Source organism: Suncus etruscus, chromosome 9 (genome assembly GCF_024139225.1).
Source record: "Suncus etruscus isolate mSunEtr1 chromosome 9, mSunEtr1.pri.cur, whole genome shotgun sequence".
NCBI lineage: Eukaryota > Metazoa > Chordata > Mammalia > Eulipotyphla > Soricidae > Suncus > Suncus etruscus.
The window spans coordinates 5,746,690-5,764,804 of NC_064856.1; the positions used below are offsets into that span (position 1 = coordinate 5,746,690).

The following is an 18,115-nucleotide window of genomic DNA, read 5'->3' on the forward strand; positions in this document are numbered from 1 at the left end:
TGAGGACATGTGGTCACATGCTGGTGTGGACATTTGCACAACAGAAAGTGAGCCAAGACATCAGCTGATTGCTCTTGAGAGGAGCAGAGATCAAGGCTCCCAAAGAAACAAGAACATCCTGTCTTTTCAGGGCACTGTATTAGCCAACCAAATCTGAAGTTTCAGCAACACCTCCACTGTGGGCATCACCATTCCTCCTACCCCACTCATGTTACCAAACAGTCCTGGAGGCTTCTGGAAGGGAACAAAGAGGTCAACACATTTCATGGGCCTATCTTGCCTGCCTGCAAAGGTGCTTTCAAATCAGCCACCAACAGAGGATATCAGTGATAGAAAAGAATCCCTTTTCAAAAGCAAAGGATTACACTGAGGGTGAGAAGTTTTTGCTTGCATTGTTGAGAATCACTTCTATAAATTGTCACATATATTTCAAACTGGGCATCTGACAAATGAGAGAAAGAGAGACTAAGAAAGCTATTAAAAAAAAGAATCCTTTTTGTCACAAAGTGTCTGTGCATGCAAAACAAATTGTTCTGGCCTCTGCATTTAACAGGAGAAAGCTAATAACAAGAACAGATGGTCCTTCTTAGAGTGTGAAGCCCCTGGGATGGCAAGTAGAATGTAATGATTCATTTTACTTTTCCACAAAACTTTTAATAAATGATTCAACTTCCTTCTCCTGAAGTGTGCTCCTACTCTCCAAAAGAGCCTTATGTACTCACTCCAAATTACATTTCCCTTAATTCTCTTAAATACTGGAGAATATAAGTACATAAAAACATGTTTCCCAAAATAAAGCAGCTGTTCTACAGAGCAACAGATTCTTAGAGACCTATAATGCAAGTCAGTCAGGATCCACTTATGAAAAATGGTTAAACTCTATTTATTTTTTCAATTAAGATTCTCCCTACCCAATACCTTAGATGAAAAAAGAGAGCCAATAAAACATTCACATAACCACCATCTAAATTTCTGTTAACATTTTATAATGATTTTATCACTCACAATTCATTCATTTTATACCAGTAGCTAGAATTCAATTTATACCATCTATCCATCCAGAAATTCACCACTTACATTTTTTTAATTTTTTAAAATTTTATTTTATGGAAACAATTGTGATCTACAGAGTCCTTCATAGTTGAATTTCAGATATACAGTGAGTCAGGGCCACTCCTACCATTAGTGTCAACCTCCCTCCACCAATGGCCCCAGAATGCATCCTATACCACTATCCTTTGCCCCCTGACCTACCACTATAACAGGCCCATTCAAGTTAAGATTGTTAAAGTTTAAGTCTCTTAATGCTATGGTCATCTACCTTGGCTTGAATATGTAGTTATGCCCTTAATTTTTTTTCCCACCAATGCATTCAAGACCACTTGGCCCCTGGCTCCAAACCTTTCTTTATTATTTTCTTCTTAGTTTAATAGAAAAATGCGGGAAGATGTAGTAAAACAAAGTAATCTGTGTCCCAAAATTCTATGAAAAAGACAGAAGCCCCTATTTAAAAGAAATAAAAAAATAAATAAATAAAAGTTGTTTGTGGCTTTTTTGTTTGTTTTTGGTTTGTGTGTGTGTGTGTGTGTGTGTGTGTGTGTGTGTGTGTCTGACTTTGTGTTCGTGCGTCACATAGGCACAGCAAAAGACGGGGAATATAGAAAGGAAAAATTCTTTGGCCTAACAGGGAGACCTTACCCATGAAGCATCCTGGCATAAGACCAACTACATGCTTCGGGAATACTAAGTTGTTTACCTCAAAGTCTTTCTTTGTGGTCCCAGTAAAAGTTCTTCACTATCGTATCATGGTAAGATTTCTGTAGAGATCTTGCTTTTGAACAGATCCTGTGTCGACATCAGGGTAACATAGAGTGTCTTCTAGTTTCATTTTATTGTTAGGTGGCAATGCAGAGAACCCTGCCCTGAAAGCAAGTTGTTGCTGTTACCAAGTCATCAGCATCATATGAAGCCACTCTGGAGCAAATCAATGCCAGGACACCATTAGGGCCTTCCCTGGTAGAAGTCTCATTCCTAGTACTGGTGCATAAAACCATGCTGGTTCCATAGATGGGATCTAAGGTTCAGGGGTGAATGGCCAATGTCTAATCTTCTGAAGCCTAAGCCAAGTCACTGTGGCAAATGTTCAGGGTGTAAAGCCTCCACTGTAATATAAAATTTATGTGTTCCTATGCCTATAAGATAAGAACTTGTTTGCACATGTAAGATTTCCCCATTTTAATGTGCGCATGCAAAAAAGAACATTGCCACATAATACTACTAAATAATACTGGTGTATATGGAGGTGCTACGAGCCATTTTTCAGACTCCACAAGACAATGTCGTTGGCTGAAGCCGTGCTCTGAATTTTATCCCACCTCCACCCCAGACTACTTAAAAAGACTTAAAGGGGACATGTATATATGTGTATCTCCTTCAAGTATTTCTTTAGATGTATTTCCTTAGTGGGTATAATTCATATTGTCTTTTTCCTTATGAAGCAGCAGTTTTCCCCATTCCTTTTCTTTGGATCCATTTAGTAGGAAATTCTAGTAGATATGTTTCTCTTGGATTCCTAATTCATGTTAGAACCACTTACATTTTAACATAATGAAAGTTTCTGAGCTAAGACATGCTGTGATCAATTTGCATTTTCAAATGCTTATGCTGAAAGCTGATCTAAGTATGAATGAAAAGTGGGTAAATAGGAAGCAAGAAACACAACTGAGGACCAGAGTGATAGCACAAGGATTAAGGTACTTGCTTTGAATACTACTGACTTTGGTTCAATTTCTAGCATGCCTATCTTCTCCAGAGCATTGCCAGGAGAGAACACTAAAGCAAGAGCCAGGAATGAGCTAGATGTGCTACAAAAACCACTGGTGTAGTACAAAACCACTACTCCAAAGAAGAAATGGAGATGGGAAGCTCTGTAGGAATGTCTAGAAAGGTGCAAGATGACTGAAATTGGAGAATTATAGTTCTGAACTCCTACTATCTCTTTATAGCTGTGTCATCTTGGGCAAACCACTTAATTTCAGTTTCCTCAACTATAAAGATGGCTTGATGACTATGTTTGCCTTAAAGAGTTGTTAAAAAATTATATGAAACTAATGGATGTGAATTACTTAGTACTCCAACAAGCAAGAGTAATAATTAAAAAAAAATCATAAGCTTCTTTCTTCCTAGCCTCCATTCAGTCCAGTTGCTCCTGTTTCTTAGATGTCTTCTTGTTTATTTTTTTTAATTCCTAGTCAGATCATAATTTTGTTAATACTTTAAAGTCCCTTTCCCAATTAATTAGTCTTTCATCCTACCCCCTGCCAAAATCTCAGTAAAAACTCCCCTTATCTATATATTGGAAGTGAGAATGACAGGACTTGACTCCTGCCATATAAAAGAATGTACAGCCATTTGGAATGGCTTATTGAATCCTGAAATGTTTCAGAACTCTCTCACCCTCTTCTTTATTCTTTCATATTTTCTCCTGTCTTTGACTCGCCCTTTTCCCAACACTCACATACCCACTTCCTCTTACAACTACATCTTTACACTTCTTACTGGACAAAAGGAAAAGAATCCAACTAAAGGAAGCTTTCTTAACTTTCCATCTCACATCTCACACAGAGACACCCACATCTTGACCTTGAGTCACAGCAGGGGAGCAGTCCTTCCTTTGGCAATGGCCACTCCAGTTCCTTTTCTTGCTCTTTAGATTTCACCAGACCATTCCAGAAATCTTCAGCAACATTTTATGAAAAAACTGAATCTTCCCTCTGAAATCAGACAATGATGTTTGCTATTGTTGTTTCTATTCAGTATTATCCTGGAGAATTTTTAGGGATTTAGGGGGGGAAGGGCATACTTAGGGTGCTCAGGGGTCACACCTGGCTCTGACTTCAAGGAGCCACTTTGTGCTCAGGGGCCACATCTGGTGGTGCTTGGGGGATCATATATGTTGCCAGAATTCAAACCAGAGTCATAACTTCAGTCACATGTTTAGCAAGTGCCTTCACCTTTATACTATCTTTCTGACTCCTATCCTGGAGTTTTTAGCCACACAATTAGGCAAGAACCTAAAATAGAAATAGAAGTTTTCTAGACTGGAAAGAGAGAAATTAGCTATTAACAGAGATATAGTTTCTGTATACAGAAAATCCTAGGTAATTTATAGTGAGAGAGAGAGAGAGAGAGAGAGAGAGAGAGAGAGAGAGAGAGAGAGAGAGAGAGAGAGCGCTGGAATGCATGTTTTATGCAGAGAAGGCCCAGAAATCATACTGCATGATCCTCCTAGTGCTGCCAAGAGCACTCCCTAAGTACTTCCAGGAGCAATCCCAAAGCACTAAGTTGAGAGTAGCCCCTGAGCATAAGCAGGTATAGCCCAAAACCAAACAAACAAACAAAAAAATTCCTAAGGAATCCAATTTAGAACACTAGTAGAACAATGAAATGACTTAAACAAGAGAAAAGAATTTAAAAGTCAATACAGAAAACTAATTTTATTTATGCATACTAGCCTAAATAATCTAAACACTAAATTAAGAAATAATGCTAACAGTATCAAAATGAAAAATATCTAGGATCCATTAATAAAAACGTTTTTGTCACTAAACTATATGACTTACTATAAAACTTGTAAAACTATAAAATATGTTGAAAAATCAAAGATCTAAATGAATCCTATATTATGAAAGACTAGGATGGCAATACTGCCCAAAGTGATCAGTGAAATATTTTCAAAATATCAACTGGCTTTTAAAAACACAAGGAAACTATTTCAAAATTTCATGTAGAGTCATTTTTCAAGAAATGAACACTACTAAAATCTGTATAATAGTATAAACCCCCAAGTATAGCCAAAGCCATCCTGAAATAAAAGGAGTTGGGAGATAGCACATTCCTGTACTTTACACTACACTATAGAGCAATTGTAATCAAAGTAACATAGTATTATTGGTCTCCCGATTAGTTGACTGACCAATGGATCAGAATTGAGATCCCAGGGGCCGGAGAGAGAGCACAGTGGTAAGGTTTGTCTTGCATGCGGCTGACCAGAGATGAACCCAGTTTGATTCCTAGCATCCCTACACTTTCCAGGAACAAAATCTGAGCACAGAGCCAGGAGTAACCCCTGAGCATTGTCGGGTGTGGCCCCAAAACCAATCAATCAATTGATCAATCAATAAACTGCTTTTAAAAAATTTCTAAGAAAAGAATTGAGATCCCAGTGATAAATCCTCAGATACATTGACAGCTAACCCATGAGAAGTTGGGTACATGAAGCAGAAAAAGAAAAAACTCTTCAACAAATGGTTGAGTAAACTAGATACTGAAAAATAATGAAACTGTATTCATATCTCATACCATATGCAAAATTTAACTCAATGTGAATCAAATATCTAAGACTAGACCAAAAACCATAAAATACATTGTGAATAGCATAGGCAGAATTCTCCATGATCTGCACATTGAAGATCATCTTCAATGACTGATCCCATTGGCAAAGTAATATTACAGAAGTGGAGACTATATGAAGTCAAAAAATTTCTGTATGACAAAATAAACTTGAGCTTAACAATAAAGGATATACAATCAACAGGGAGAAAATATTCTCACACAATACACAATTAGTTCTTTCAGATAAATAACTAATATAAAAATAGAAGTAGGGGCTGGAGAGAGATAGTATGGAGGTAGGGCTTTTGCCTTGCATACAGAAGGATGGTGGTTCGTATCCCAGCATCCCAATGGTCCCCCGAGCCTGCCAAGAGCGATTTCTAACTGAAGAGCCTGGAATAACCCCTGAGCACTGCTGGGTGTGACCCCAAAAACAGTAAGTCAGAGGGAGAGAGAGATAGATGCAAAGTAGTCTCCCTCATCTGTGGGTTTTAAGAAAATTGAAAGACATTCTTGCAATAATTTTCAGAGACAAAAGAGAGGAGGGCTGGAAGTTTCAGCTCACAACATGAAGCTCACCACAAAGAGTGATGAGTGCAGAAAGAGAAATAACTACACTGAGAACTATTCTAACAAAGTGAATGAATGAGGAAAGTGGAAAGCCTGTCTAGAGTGCAGGCAGGGGTGGGGTGGGAAGGAGAGAGATTTGGAACATTGGTGATGGCAATGTGGCACTGGTGAAGGGGGTTGTCTTGGCAGGACTGAAACCCAACTACAATCATATTTGGAATCAAGGTGTTTAAATAGAGATATCCAAAAAAAAAAAAAAAGGAAATTAAAAAGAGGCAGTGACAGGCTGGTACAAAGGTCCAGTGAGTAGGATGTTTGCCTTACAGTTCGAACCAAGCATCCCATGGGAGTAATTCCTGGGCACACAGCCAGGAGTAACCTCTTAGCACTGCAGGGTGTGGCCCCCAAATAATAAATAAATAAAATAAAACCAAAAATAAATAAGTAAATAAGCTGCTTTGAAAAGGTGAAAGAAACTCATCCAGAGATGCCGCCTACAGATTCCCTGCGGGGCCCTCAGCGGGCTGCAGAGGTGAATGCTGAGAACATAATTTAGGGTCCCCAAATTCAGGGCAAAGGAGACGGGAAGCTCCTCCAGACCCACAAATTCCCGCCACTCCGCTCAGCCGCCCTTGCAGAGCGTGGAGCTGGGGGCAGGAGGGCGACGGGGACCTGGGCGTGCCCCAAAGAGGAGGGAAGAGCGGGGTGCCCTCCCGGGACGCCCTCGCCCGAGCAACTCGGCAGAACGACGACCAGTGGCAGAGAATAGGATGCCACGTCCCCGGGCAACTCACCTGGCTGTCAACTGCAGGAAAGCCGGAACCGGAAGCGGAGGCGCCATGTTGGTTGTGGGAAAAGTGAAGCTGGCCGAGAAGTCACTGGCGCCATCTTTGCTGCGGGCAAGCTGGGGCGAGGGACGATAGCTGCAGCCATTTTGACTGAGGGCACGCCACAAGAGGTGGCATCAATGCTGTCTGGTAGAAGCTAGCTACTGAGGACCATTTCTCTTTTGGTTGTTGTTGTTTTTCATTTTCATTTTTATTATTTTATTATTATAATATTTACTACTTTTGTTATTTTTATTTATTATTTATTTTTACTCTTTATTATTTATCGTTTTATTAATTATCATTACTTTATTATTATAATGAAGATATATTAAAGGTATAATACAAATCTTTATTAAACACCATGATTACAAATATGATTGTAGTTTATGATTACAGTCATGTAAAGAACACCCCCCTTTACCAGTGCCAATTCCCATCACCAATAAAGTCCCAAATCTCCCTCCTCCCCACCCCACCCCTGCCTGTACTCTAGACAGGCTTTCTGCTTCCCTCATTCATTCACTTTGTTATGATAGTTCTCAATGTAGTTATTTCTCTATCTGCACTCTTTGTGGTGAGCTTCTTGTGAGCTGGAACTTCCAACCCTCCTCTCTTTGTCTCTGAGGTTTATTGCAAAAATGTCTTTTATTTTTCTTAAAACCCATTGATGAGGGAGACTTCTGCGTCTACATATGCGTTTTGTGAAGGCTAGTAGACAAGAAAAATATTTTTTTTGGAGGGGCCACACCCAGTGGTGCTCAGGGCTTAACTTCTACCTCCACCTTTCAGGTATCATTCCTGGAAGCCATATGGGGCACTGGAAATCAAGCCTTTTTGCTTTAAAGGCAAAAGCTATGGTACAATCACTCTGGCCTTCAAAGTATATAATTATTGATGGTTTTTTTTTGGGGGGGTCTGTTTTAGTTGTTTTGGTGCTACAGGTGGCTCTGCACTCAGCAATCAGTCCTGGTAGTGTTAAGAGGACCATAGAACACGAGTAGTCCATGTGCAAGGCAAGTGCCCTACCCCCAAAGTATAGCTTAAGTTTCACATCACCCCCCCCTTTTTTTTCATGAAAGCATTTCTCAAAGTAACAAAATATCAAAAAGGTGAAGGGGACAGAAAACCTGTCATTGTGGCACTGGATATATAAATGGGTACAGCCTCTGGGAAATTTATGCACATTCTTTAATAAATATAGAATGGGAACTATATAGTCCTATGATACCATTCCGAGGCATTTGTCTAAAGGACATGAAAATGTTAATTAAAAATTACATTTGTACTTCTGTGTTCATAATCAAAATATGGACTGAACCTAAATGCTCACTGACAAATGCCTGAATAAAGAATGGTGGCATATATACTCAGTGGAACATACGCTTATTAAAACATATAAAATCATGTCTCTTAATAAAATGACAGAATTTGAGGTGATTATACTATATAAAATAAAGAAGTGAAATCCAATCACTACATGGTTTCACTCCTAAGAGAACTATAAATAACTGATGCAAATTAACTGGCAATAAAACAACAAAACTGAGTGGGCTATATAATGCAGTGGGTACTCTTGCACTGCAAGAGTTTTAATACAAAGAGTTTTAATTACAAACTGCAAGAGTTTGTAATACTCTTGCACTGCATGTGAATGACCTAGGTTAAATTTAGGGTATTCATATTGTCCCCTGAACCTGCCAGGAATGATCCCTAAGCACAGAACCAGGAGTAAGCCCTGAGCACAGCTGAATGTGGCCCCAAACCCAAACCCAAACCAAGCAAAGCAAAACAAAACTACCCCCTAGATTCAGTGAAAATTATGGTGGCTACCAGATGGATAAAAGTTTACTGGAAGTAAGGGACATTTTTGTTGGTGACATGGTGCCCAGAACTTTGATGGTAGGTGAATCCTAGTCACATAATTACAGAGGCATTAAACAAGACTTTCTTAACAGAGTATATACGTATTTAAAGCTAGACCGTGATTACAGAAACCATATGATTAAATTGCTTTGATTGCCTCAGAAAATGACAAACTCAAACATTTTCGAAAGAAATTCACTTGCTACTTTGCAACCATTTAAAATGATTTAAAAATATATAGCAAAAAAAAAAAAAGTCTCAAATCATACATTGTGTTCTGTTTACATTTCTGTCATCTGCAATCTAAATTTCTTTCTTGTATTTTTTTTCTTTTTTGGTTTTTGGTTTGGGTTACACCCAGCAGCGCTCGGGTTACTCCTGGCTATGTGCTCAGAAATCGCAGCTGGCTTTATGGGACTATATGGGGCCCTGAAATAGAACCCAGGTCTGTCCTGGATCAGCCCATGCAAGGCAAATAAATGCCCCACTGCTGCAGTATTGCTCTGGCCCCATGTGATGACTTTTTTTTTTTTTTTTAAAGAATACATGTGATTCAGCCAAAGTGATAGTATAGTAGGGTGTTTGCCTTGCACACTGACCAAGTTCAATTCCCAGCATCCTATATGGTCCCCTGAGCAGCACCAGGAGTGATTCCTGGATGTAGAGTCCTGAGCACCAGTGGGTGTGGCCCCTGAAAAACAAAATAAACCCAATACAGGTCATACTGTATGACTGAAATTCAATCATGAACTACTTTGTAACTGTATCACACCGTGACTTATTAAATTTTTTATTTTAAAAGAAAAACAATATTGGTCATTTACTTTGTAGAGCGTCATTCAATTTGAATTTCTCTCTCTCTTTTTATTTCCTCACCTGGTCCTCTCTTGTTTTGAGTATCAGTGATCATTTCCTACTTGAAAACTAGATTGTTATTAGATTTCTTTACCACTTTTTTCTTATTTTCCTTTTTTTTTGTTGTTGTTGTTGTTTGTTTTTTTTTTAATCAGGGTGATGTTAGCTTTATAGAAATTACTTGGGGTGTTTCTGTTGTGGGGTCCTGGGTTCTGAACAAGGAGGGATCCCATTTTGTAAAGACCACACTTCAGGCTTTTCTTAGGTTGTGAACAAGGAGGGGCGCCATTTTATGAGGACCACAGGTTAGGATTTCTCAAGCCTGTTTTCATTAACACCACTTCAAGCTACTTGGCTATACCAGGTAGCCTATCTGGAAAGGACATGAGGGTGCAGTAGAAAGGGATCCTAGTCAACAACACTTTTAGAGATCATCAGAAACTAGAACCTCCCTATATATTCCTATCTATATAAGTTGATTTATGATCTTGGGTATTATTATATCTCCTCTGGGGAGCTGGCCCTGACCAATCAGTATGGCGCTATTTTCCTCTTTCTTGAAAGTCTAATTTTCCTTTTCAAGTGCTTTCTTTTTCTTCAATATGGATCCACCAGGGTTCTGTCTTGAGTTTTCTCTGTCACTTCTGTGCAGAGGATTCCCAAACCTCTATGCTTAAACACTTCCTCTCAGGGGTCCTCAAACTTTTTAAACAGGGGACCAGTTCACTGTCCTTCAGACTGTTGGAGGGCCAGATTATAGTAAAAACAAAAATTATGAACAAATTTCTATGCACACTGCATATATCTTATTTAGAAGTTAAGAAACAAAATGGGAATAAATACAATATGTGGCCTGCAGGTCGTAGTTTGAAGACCCCTGCAACACACCTTGAATCCAGCCAAAATCACTTTAGTCTTCCATAGTTCCCAATTAATCTGCTCTGCTCCTACCTCAATGTCTCTGGTCTTAGTGATAACTAATTTAGTTGTCAAAAATAAAATCTTTTTCTTCTCCTCTGCCAGTTTATTATCAAGTTCTTTCTATCTCTTAAAGCTATCTCTTGTCTCTCCATCTTGGGACCACAGCAATAGACTAGCACAATGGTAAGGCATTTACCTTGTATGCAGCTGACCAAGGATAGACACAGGTTTCATCCCCAACATCCCAAATGGGCGATCGAACGTGGTCTGTCCTACGCTAGCGCTTGCAAGGCAGACACCTTACCTCTAGCGCCACCTTCCCGGCCCCTTTTTTTTTCTTAAAACCCATAGATGAGTGAGACCATTCTGCGTTTTTCTCTCTCTCTCTCTGACTTCTTTTATAAATAAATATTGATCACACCATTCCCTTGCCCACAAGCTAAAGCTAAAAACAAATTTATTTCTTATACTGTCAGGGTCTGAACCCAGAATCTCAGATATGCAAATGTTTCACCACTGAACAGTATCACTGACCCTAAAGCTCAAATTTCTTTTTTTTTTCCTTTTTTAATTAATTTTTTATTTTTAATTATGAGAACAAAGATGCAAAGAAAGAGGACTCAGTTGCCTATTTTAGTGGTCTCTATGAACATAAGCATTAGATCATAATAGCAAATGTAATAAAAGGAAATAGATAAATTGGAGTATTTTGTCTAGACTGTTGTAGAGAGCACTATATTTGAAGCATTATCTAATATAATAAAGCATTGAAAGGTGAAATTAGGGCTACTAAACTATATATCTAAGAACCACTGTGGAAAAAGTTGAATAGTTATTTTATACATAATAAAACTAAGGCATTAAAACATACTGATAGTGAGCACTGCAGTGGGAGTCTCTGACTTTCAATCACATTCTGTACCTGTTTCTATGAATAAAAACATTAGAACATTATTTAGCTTCTGTAGTGAGAGGTTGATTGAACACCTGTTCAATCTAAACAGCTGTTTCCCTTGTTGCAGGGTTCTTTGTAGTATACAAGAAAGTAAAGGGTTTGTATTTATCTATTTTGACTTAGTTTCTTTCTCCTTGCTATATCCTGGCACCTACTGTGTTTGGAGTATCTAACATTTAGACCATCGTGTTTTTCGTGGAGTTATTCTAAATTTCACAGATAAGTGATGTTATTCTGTATTTATCCTTCTTCTTCTTCTGGCTCACGTTATTTAACATAACATCTAGTTCCAGCCATGTTGCTGAAAATTGCATGATTGTATCATTTCTTAATGCTATGTAGTATTCCATTGTATACATTACCATATCTTCATGATTTACTCATCTGTTGTTGGACATCTATGTTGATTCCAAGTCTTAGCCATTGTATTGACTGTTGCAATAAATAGTTGTCTGCATACTTACTTTTGGGTGAATGTTTTTCTATTCTGGGGATAGATACCCAAGAGAGGAATCGCTGGGTCAAATGGTAGCTCAATTTTGGGTTTACTGAGAATCCTCCATACTGTTTTCCATAGGTGTTGGACCAGGCAGCATTCCTACCAGCAATGGATGAGAGTTCCTTTCTTACCACGTCCTCGCCAACAGAGAATGTTCCTATTATTTTTGATATGTGTCATACTCACTGGTGTAAGATGGTACCTCATTGCTGTCTTGATTTGGATTTCCCTAATGATAAGTGCCGTTGAACATGTTTTTATTTGTCTGTTGGCCATCTGTTGGTTTTCCCCAGAGAAGTGTAAACATATTATTTTTAACTCAGAAGTTCATAAAAATTATAATAGCAACCTCATTTATTGCATTTGTATTTGAGAGCTTTTGAAAGATAGCAAATGAAAGAAAATTTAAATTCTTTGTCCTACCCAAATTTAACTGAAGGTCAGATTAATCATGTATTTGACTAGGTAAAGTTTCTTTTTTTTATTTAGATAATTATCTTTATTTAAACACCGTGATTACAAACATGATTATAGTCGTATGATTACAGTCATGTAAAGAACACCCCCCCTTCACCAGTGCAACATTCCCATCACCGATTTCCCAAATCTCCCTCCTCCCACCCCACCCCCTGTACTCGAGACAGGCTTTCTACTTCCCTCATTCATTCATATTGTTATGATAGTTTTCAGTGTAGTCATCTCTCCAACTGCACTCATCACTCTATGTGATGAGCTTCATGTCATGAGCTCAAATTTCTTATCACCCCCCCATTTTGTTAGTTGTGTTACAGCATAGTGTTTTCTTTATCTTTTACAATATTGTTAACTATAGCTTCATGCAGTGTTCCAATTTACACTCAGCATCAGCCCTTCTGCCAGTGGCCCCTCCTTCACTCGCCCTCATCCCTCGGTAAACTCATTTCTGGAGGCTAACTCTCTGGTTCTGTTGCCTTTGGCTATTAGTTATCGCTGCTATGTTTCTTCATAGTCCACACATGAGAGAACTCTCTCTGTATTTTTCCTCCTCACTAACTTCATTTACCTTGCTACACTCTATTTATGTAGTGGCAAATTACATGGTTTTATGTTTCTTATAGTTGAGCAGTATTTTGTGTATATATACCACAATGTTCTTTACCCTCTCAACTGATGTTTCCAGATATTGGCTATTATGAATAGTGCTACAGTGAGCATAAGAGTGCAAATGTCAGATGCCCAAGAGGGAATTACCAGATCATATGGAAACTCAATGATTTATTTTTAAATTCAAATTTTTAATTGAATCACCATGGGATACACAGATTGAGTTTCAGTCAGTGTCCAACATCCATAGCTTCAGCAGTAAAGCTCAAATTTCTTGATCAGATGTAGAGTCTATATCACTCATTTTCCATTAGTATTCCGCACCTATACTGTTGTTTTTCTTTCCTTAAATGCTTATTGTATGCATGAACAGGTGTCTTCCTTGGTCTTTTATTTCTAACTCCTACTCTCCTTGTAGAACATTCAAAAACATAACTTGTCCAAACCTCATTTATAGTCTTCTTGGAAAATAAGTCTCCTATAAGTCAACTCCTATTTATTATCATCTTCCTATTTATTTATTTTCTGGTGAATAAGTTTTATTTTTCTAATGAGTTTCTTGAAGATTTCTGAAGTTCAGAGTCTTTCCTAGTAAGATGCCTAGAAAAATAATTTCATATAAATTTCTATTAGTCAGTCCACAAAAAATGAACAATGACTAAAGTCAACATCAAAATGGTCACTATTTGGGACAGATTGACAGTCTCTCCAATATATTTAGTATTGGACCTTTTATAAAGCTCAAGATATACACTCCAACCACACGTCACTTTCTTTGAGATCCATATTCATACATTCTATATATGATATATCTATATTCAGATATTCTATATATGTTGCTAGAGTTTTTCTTTTCCCCTAATATTATGGTGCACTGACTACTTAACCAGAATTCAGAGGGACAGAATAAAGAAGAAATATTTTTTATCTTCCTTCATGGCACTTTAAATCTACAGAGATAGCAAAACAAAGATTTTTATTGCATTCCAAATATAAATTATAAATTATTTTGGATCCCCTGCTGCTTTGTCACTGGTTACATAATAGAACAAACTGAGTTATAGCATGCTCTTATAAAATGTGTATATTTCATGGTTGGTTTTTCCGTAATAAGTTATACCAGTTACTTCAGCCTAATCTCAACAGAAAGAAGTCACTTTAGGTGAAAGACCTCATTAGTAACAATAGAAAGAAGTCACTTTAATTTAGGTGAAAGACCTATTTTCAAAGACCACCTTTGGAAATACCTCTTTCAAAGGGTGGATCAGTGAGGTAGCTCATACTCTGAACTGCTGAATTGATTCAAAGTTTCAATCCCCCTGGGAACCAGTGTCAAGGATCTGGAAACCAATGGGTCATACCCTGAGTACCTCCAGATCAGGGGGAAAAAAAAGCCCCAAAACCAAACTGAAAGACAATGCAGTGGTGTTTGCTCTTGCCTTTATCACTCTGTAGCATTATGAACCTTAATCTAATTCCTCTCTATCTGGGAATTTCTTGCAAGAAGAAAGTTCAAGGATTAAGTAATGGACAGGTCTCAAAGCATATTATTGCTTTTGATCCCGGTAATATTCAAACATCATGACTAAGCAATAAGTTGATAACAAATAAAAATACTAAATAGACTGTGAGCTTTTAGACTCAGCTATAAGATTTATGAATGTGGATGGATGGCTTTTATTTGTCATTGAAAATCTGTGGTAGAACAGTATCTTACTCAGTAACTTCTTATGCATTTAGCGTGGACATAACCCTTGCCCTTACAGCCTAAAGTCAGTACTAGCACAGTGCTAAGAAATGATAAGAGTTTCAAAGTGATAGTACAAGGAAATTACCCTTTACAGGGAAAAACCTTCATTTCCTGGTAAGGAATAAGGTCTTCCTATAATGATCAGAACAGGCCTCAGAAGGCCTTCGTCTCAGAACAGACTATGAAATGTCACTTCAGTAATTGCCAAATTGGAGCTGAAGTCAGTGGTGATCTGCAGGCTCCTGACAAACTTTGACTATTTTCTTAAAAACCTGGAAGAATGAAACTTAGGGATATTATCCAGGATTTCAATTTTGACCAGAAATAGCCATGTTATCAGAGAACCCTGTCTATGTTCAGGAAAAGCATCAATTACAGGCATCTGCTCTCCACCAAATGACTTAGCTTCTCCTCTGTGAATGCCCCTCTATGTCTGAGGACTGAGTTGGCCTCCCCTGTCTTATCCGCTGTCAGTATAGCTACCCTCTGTTTTGCCTCATTGGTTTTTGATTCCACATGTTTGTAGATACTTTCATGTTATGTAATTAAATTTGTTATTTTCTTCCATTAATATCTCTGTGCTCAGAAATCATTCTTGGCTGGCTCAGGGGATGCCAGGAATCAAACCCGGGTCTGTCCTGGGTCGGCCTCATGCAAGGCAAACACCCTATCACTGTGCTATCGCTCCAGCTCCCATTAATCTCTCTACTGCCAAGATTTTATTTCACTAAGATGAGCAGAACGCACAGAATAAGGGTGATGTTCCCTCCTTTTTACAGGTCAAAATAACTATTAGAAGAAGGTCTTTAAGGGATGGAGAGATTGTTCTTCCTTTTTACTTCTCTGAGGATAAAAAAAAATCAGACAGGGGCCTGGAGAGATAGCACAGCGGTGTTTGCCTTGCAAGCAGCTGATCCAGGACCAAAGGTGGTTGGTTTGAATCCTGGTGTCCCGTATGGTCCCCTGTGCCTGCCAGGAGCTATTTCTGAGCAAACAGCCAGGAGTAAGCCCTGAGCACCGCCGGGTGTGGCCCAAAAACCAAAAAAAAAAAAAAATTCATACAGGGCTAGGGAGATAGTATAGTGTGTAAGCTGCTTGCTTTGCAGGCTATAGTCCTGGGTTCCATCTCTACCATCCATCCCAACCAACCTCCACTAGTCTTGACCCCTGAGCACAAATACAAAAATAATCCCTGGGCCCTGCAGGGTATGTCAGGATCCCCCAATTAAAAAGAAATAATTATCAAATTCTCTTCTAAATAAATCTACCAAAAGGGAGATCTTTCTATTTTAATTGCCATTTTAAATGTTTATACCAATCAACACAGAGCATTTGTGTCTGTCTACTCTATTTTTTTTTATCAATGCTTTAAAAAATGTAAGTTCCATGTGCTCCTGTTGCAATTCCTAAAATGAAAGCTCATTTTAAAATTATTTTCTGAACATGAAAAATAAATATGAGCATTCCAATGATAGGGCTGGCTATTTCTTTCATAATGACTTGGAAATAAGAGGATCAGGCAAACCCACCTTTTTACACTCTATACAGATAAAATCACAGGTTCCTCTATATCAAACCTAAATAAAGAACCTCTTCAGTCCTTCCAATCCTGACCTGTAGGAAATGTATGGGGGTGCATTGAAGAGACTGTAGTCTCTTTATGTCTACATTTTATACATTTAGGTAAAGGAATCATTTCCCACATTATCTAAAAGGACTCCTGTCATTTGAAACTCCCCAGAAAAATAATGGTAAAATACTTTTGCACTAATGCACTGCAACGTTTTGTGTGTGTTCCAAACATTCTCTTGAGTTTTGCAAGCCCTCATTTTCTAAGCCTAGAAGTATGTTAACTGCTAGTGGCTAGGAAGGTTTTTCTAATCATGATACAAAATTCTGTAAGTATTAGGGAAAGAGAGAGGATTTGACCATACAGAAATGTGAGAACTGGGCTGGTGAGATAGTACAGTGGGTAGGGTTCTTGTCTTGAGTATGGCAGACTCAAGTTTGACCTCTGGCATCCCATATAGTCCTTTAAGCACTGCCAGGAGAAATTCCTGGTGCAGAGCCAGGAGTAGTAATTCCTGAGCATTTGCCAAAACCAAAACCAAAACCAAATCAAACCAAGCAAGCTAAAAAAAAAAAATCCCAAGATGTGAGAACCAAAACACAGAAAGGAGTCACAGATGAATCAGACAAAGAGCTGTTGTCCATCTGATGCAAGAGCTGCTATAGAGGGATATTTGATCAACTGGTAGATGGGACAAGCAAAAAATATGAGATAGTTGCATAACTGTACATAGGAAAACTGTAGTCAATGTCTAGACAGACTTTCTCAAGACAGGAAGATTGTGTATAGTTGGGTAATAAGTGGACATATCTTATTTATTTATTTATTTTTACTTCATTGGCCTCTATACTGCATTAATATCCCTTTTAAACAGAAAATATCTATAACTTTTGTACCACAACCACTAGTAATAGTAGTGGTGGTAGTAGTGGTGGTGGTAGTAGCTCTAGTAGTGGTAGCAGCAGCAGCAGTAGTAATAGTGTAGTAGTTTGGGGGCTACATACCATGGTTTTCAGGTCATGCTTCTGACTTTGCACTCAGGAATCACTCCTGACAGGCTCAGAGAAACAAATGGGGATCCAGGGATTGATCTGGATCAGCTTGTGAAAGGCAAAGACTCTACCTGCTTGTTATACTATTGCTCCTGCCTCATATTTCCTTTTCTAAATTTCCTAAAAGTGCCATAAGAACCTACCCTTGTGTTCATTTTATAGACAAGGAAATTGAGGCATAGAAAATGTAGATAACATAGTGTTCATACAGGGCTGGCTATAATGGTGATAAATAGATAAAGGTTGCAGACCATTATTATCTTGAAATAGATCAGTTATTTTTCCCAACTTTAGAAAATAATTTAAAAATGAGCTATCATTAATTATGCAATTTGCTGCAACCTGGATGGAACCGGAAAATAACATGTTAAGTGAACTAAGTAAGCCAGAAGAAGAAGGACAAACAGGGTAATCTCACTTACCTATGGTATACAGAATAACTGAAGTATAGAGAAAAACTGGATAAGTAAATGAAGTACAGTAAAAAGTGTTTTCCTAGATATCTCACAGAAAAGGAAGGAGAAGAAGAGAAAAGGAAGAAGTTGAGGATGAGAAGCAAGAAGAGGAGGAAATGAAATAATGGGGGAGCAGGAGTCCATGGGCCTCCATATATCAGTAATGTGGGAGAGTGGTATACCTAATTATCCAAACCATAGAATCAATAACACTGAAAAGAGGAAATTCAAACTGAGAATAATCAAACTTCAAAATGTGCCTGCTCACTGGGGCAGGCTGGGGGAGGCAGGAGAGAACTTGGAAACTTTGGTAGAGAG

General features: G+C 38.3%; 1 protein-coding gene across 1 annotated transcript in view; it reads right to left on the reverse strand.

Moving 5' to 3' along the window:
* The window catches only part of SHLD1 (shieldin complex subunit 1), a 104,232-nt gene extending 97,435 nt beyond the window's left edge, over positions 1–6,797 (reverse strand). Inside the window, exon 1 of the mRNA XM_049779423.1 lies at positions 6,759–6,797. The gene's annotated coding sequence lies outside the window, so the exon portion shown is untranslated. The remainder of the gene's footprint in view (positions 1–6,758) is intronic.
* Positions 6,798–18,115: the final 11,318 nt, after the last annotated feature.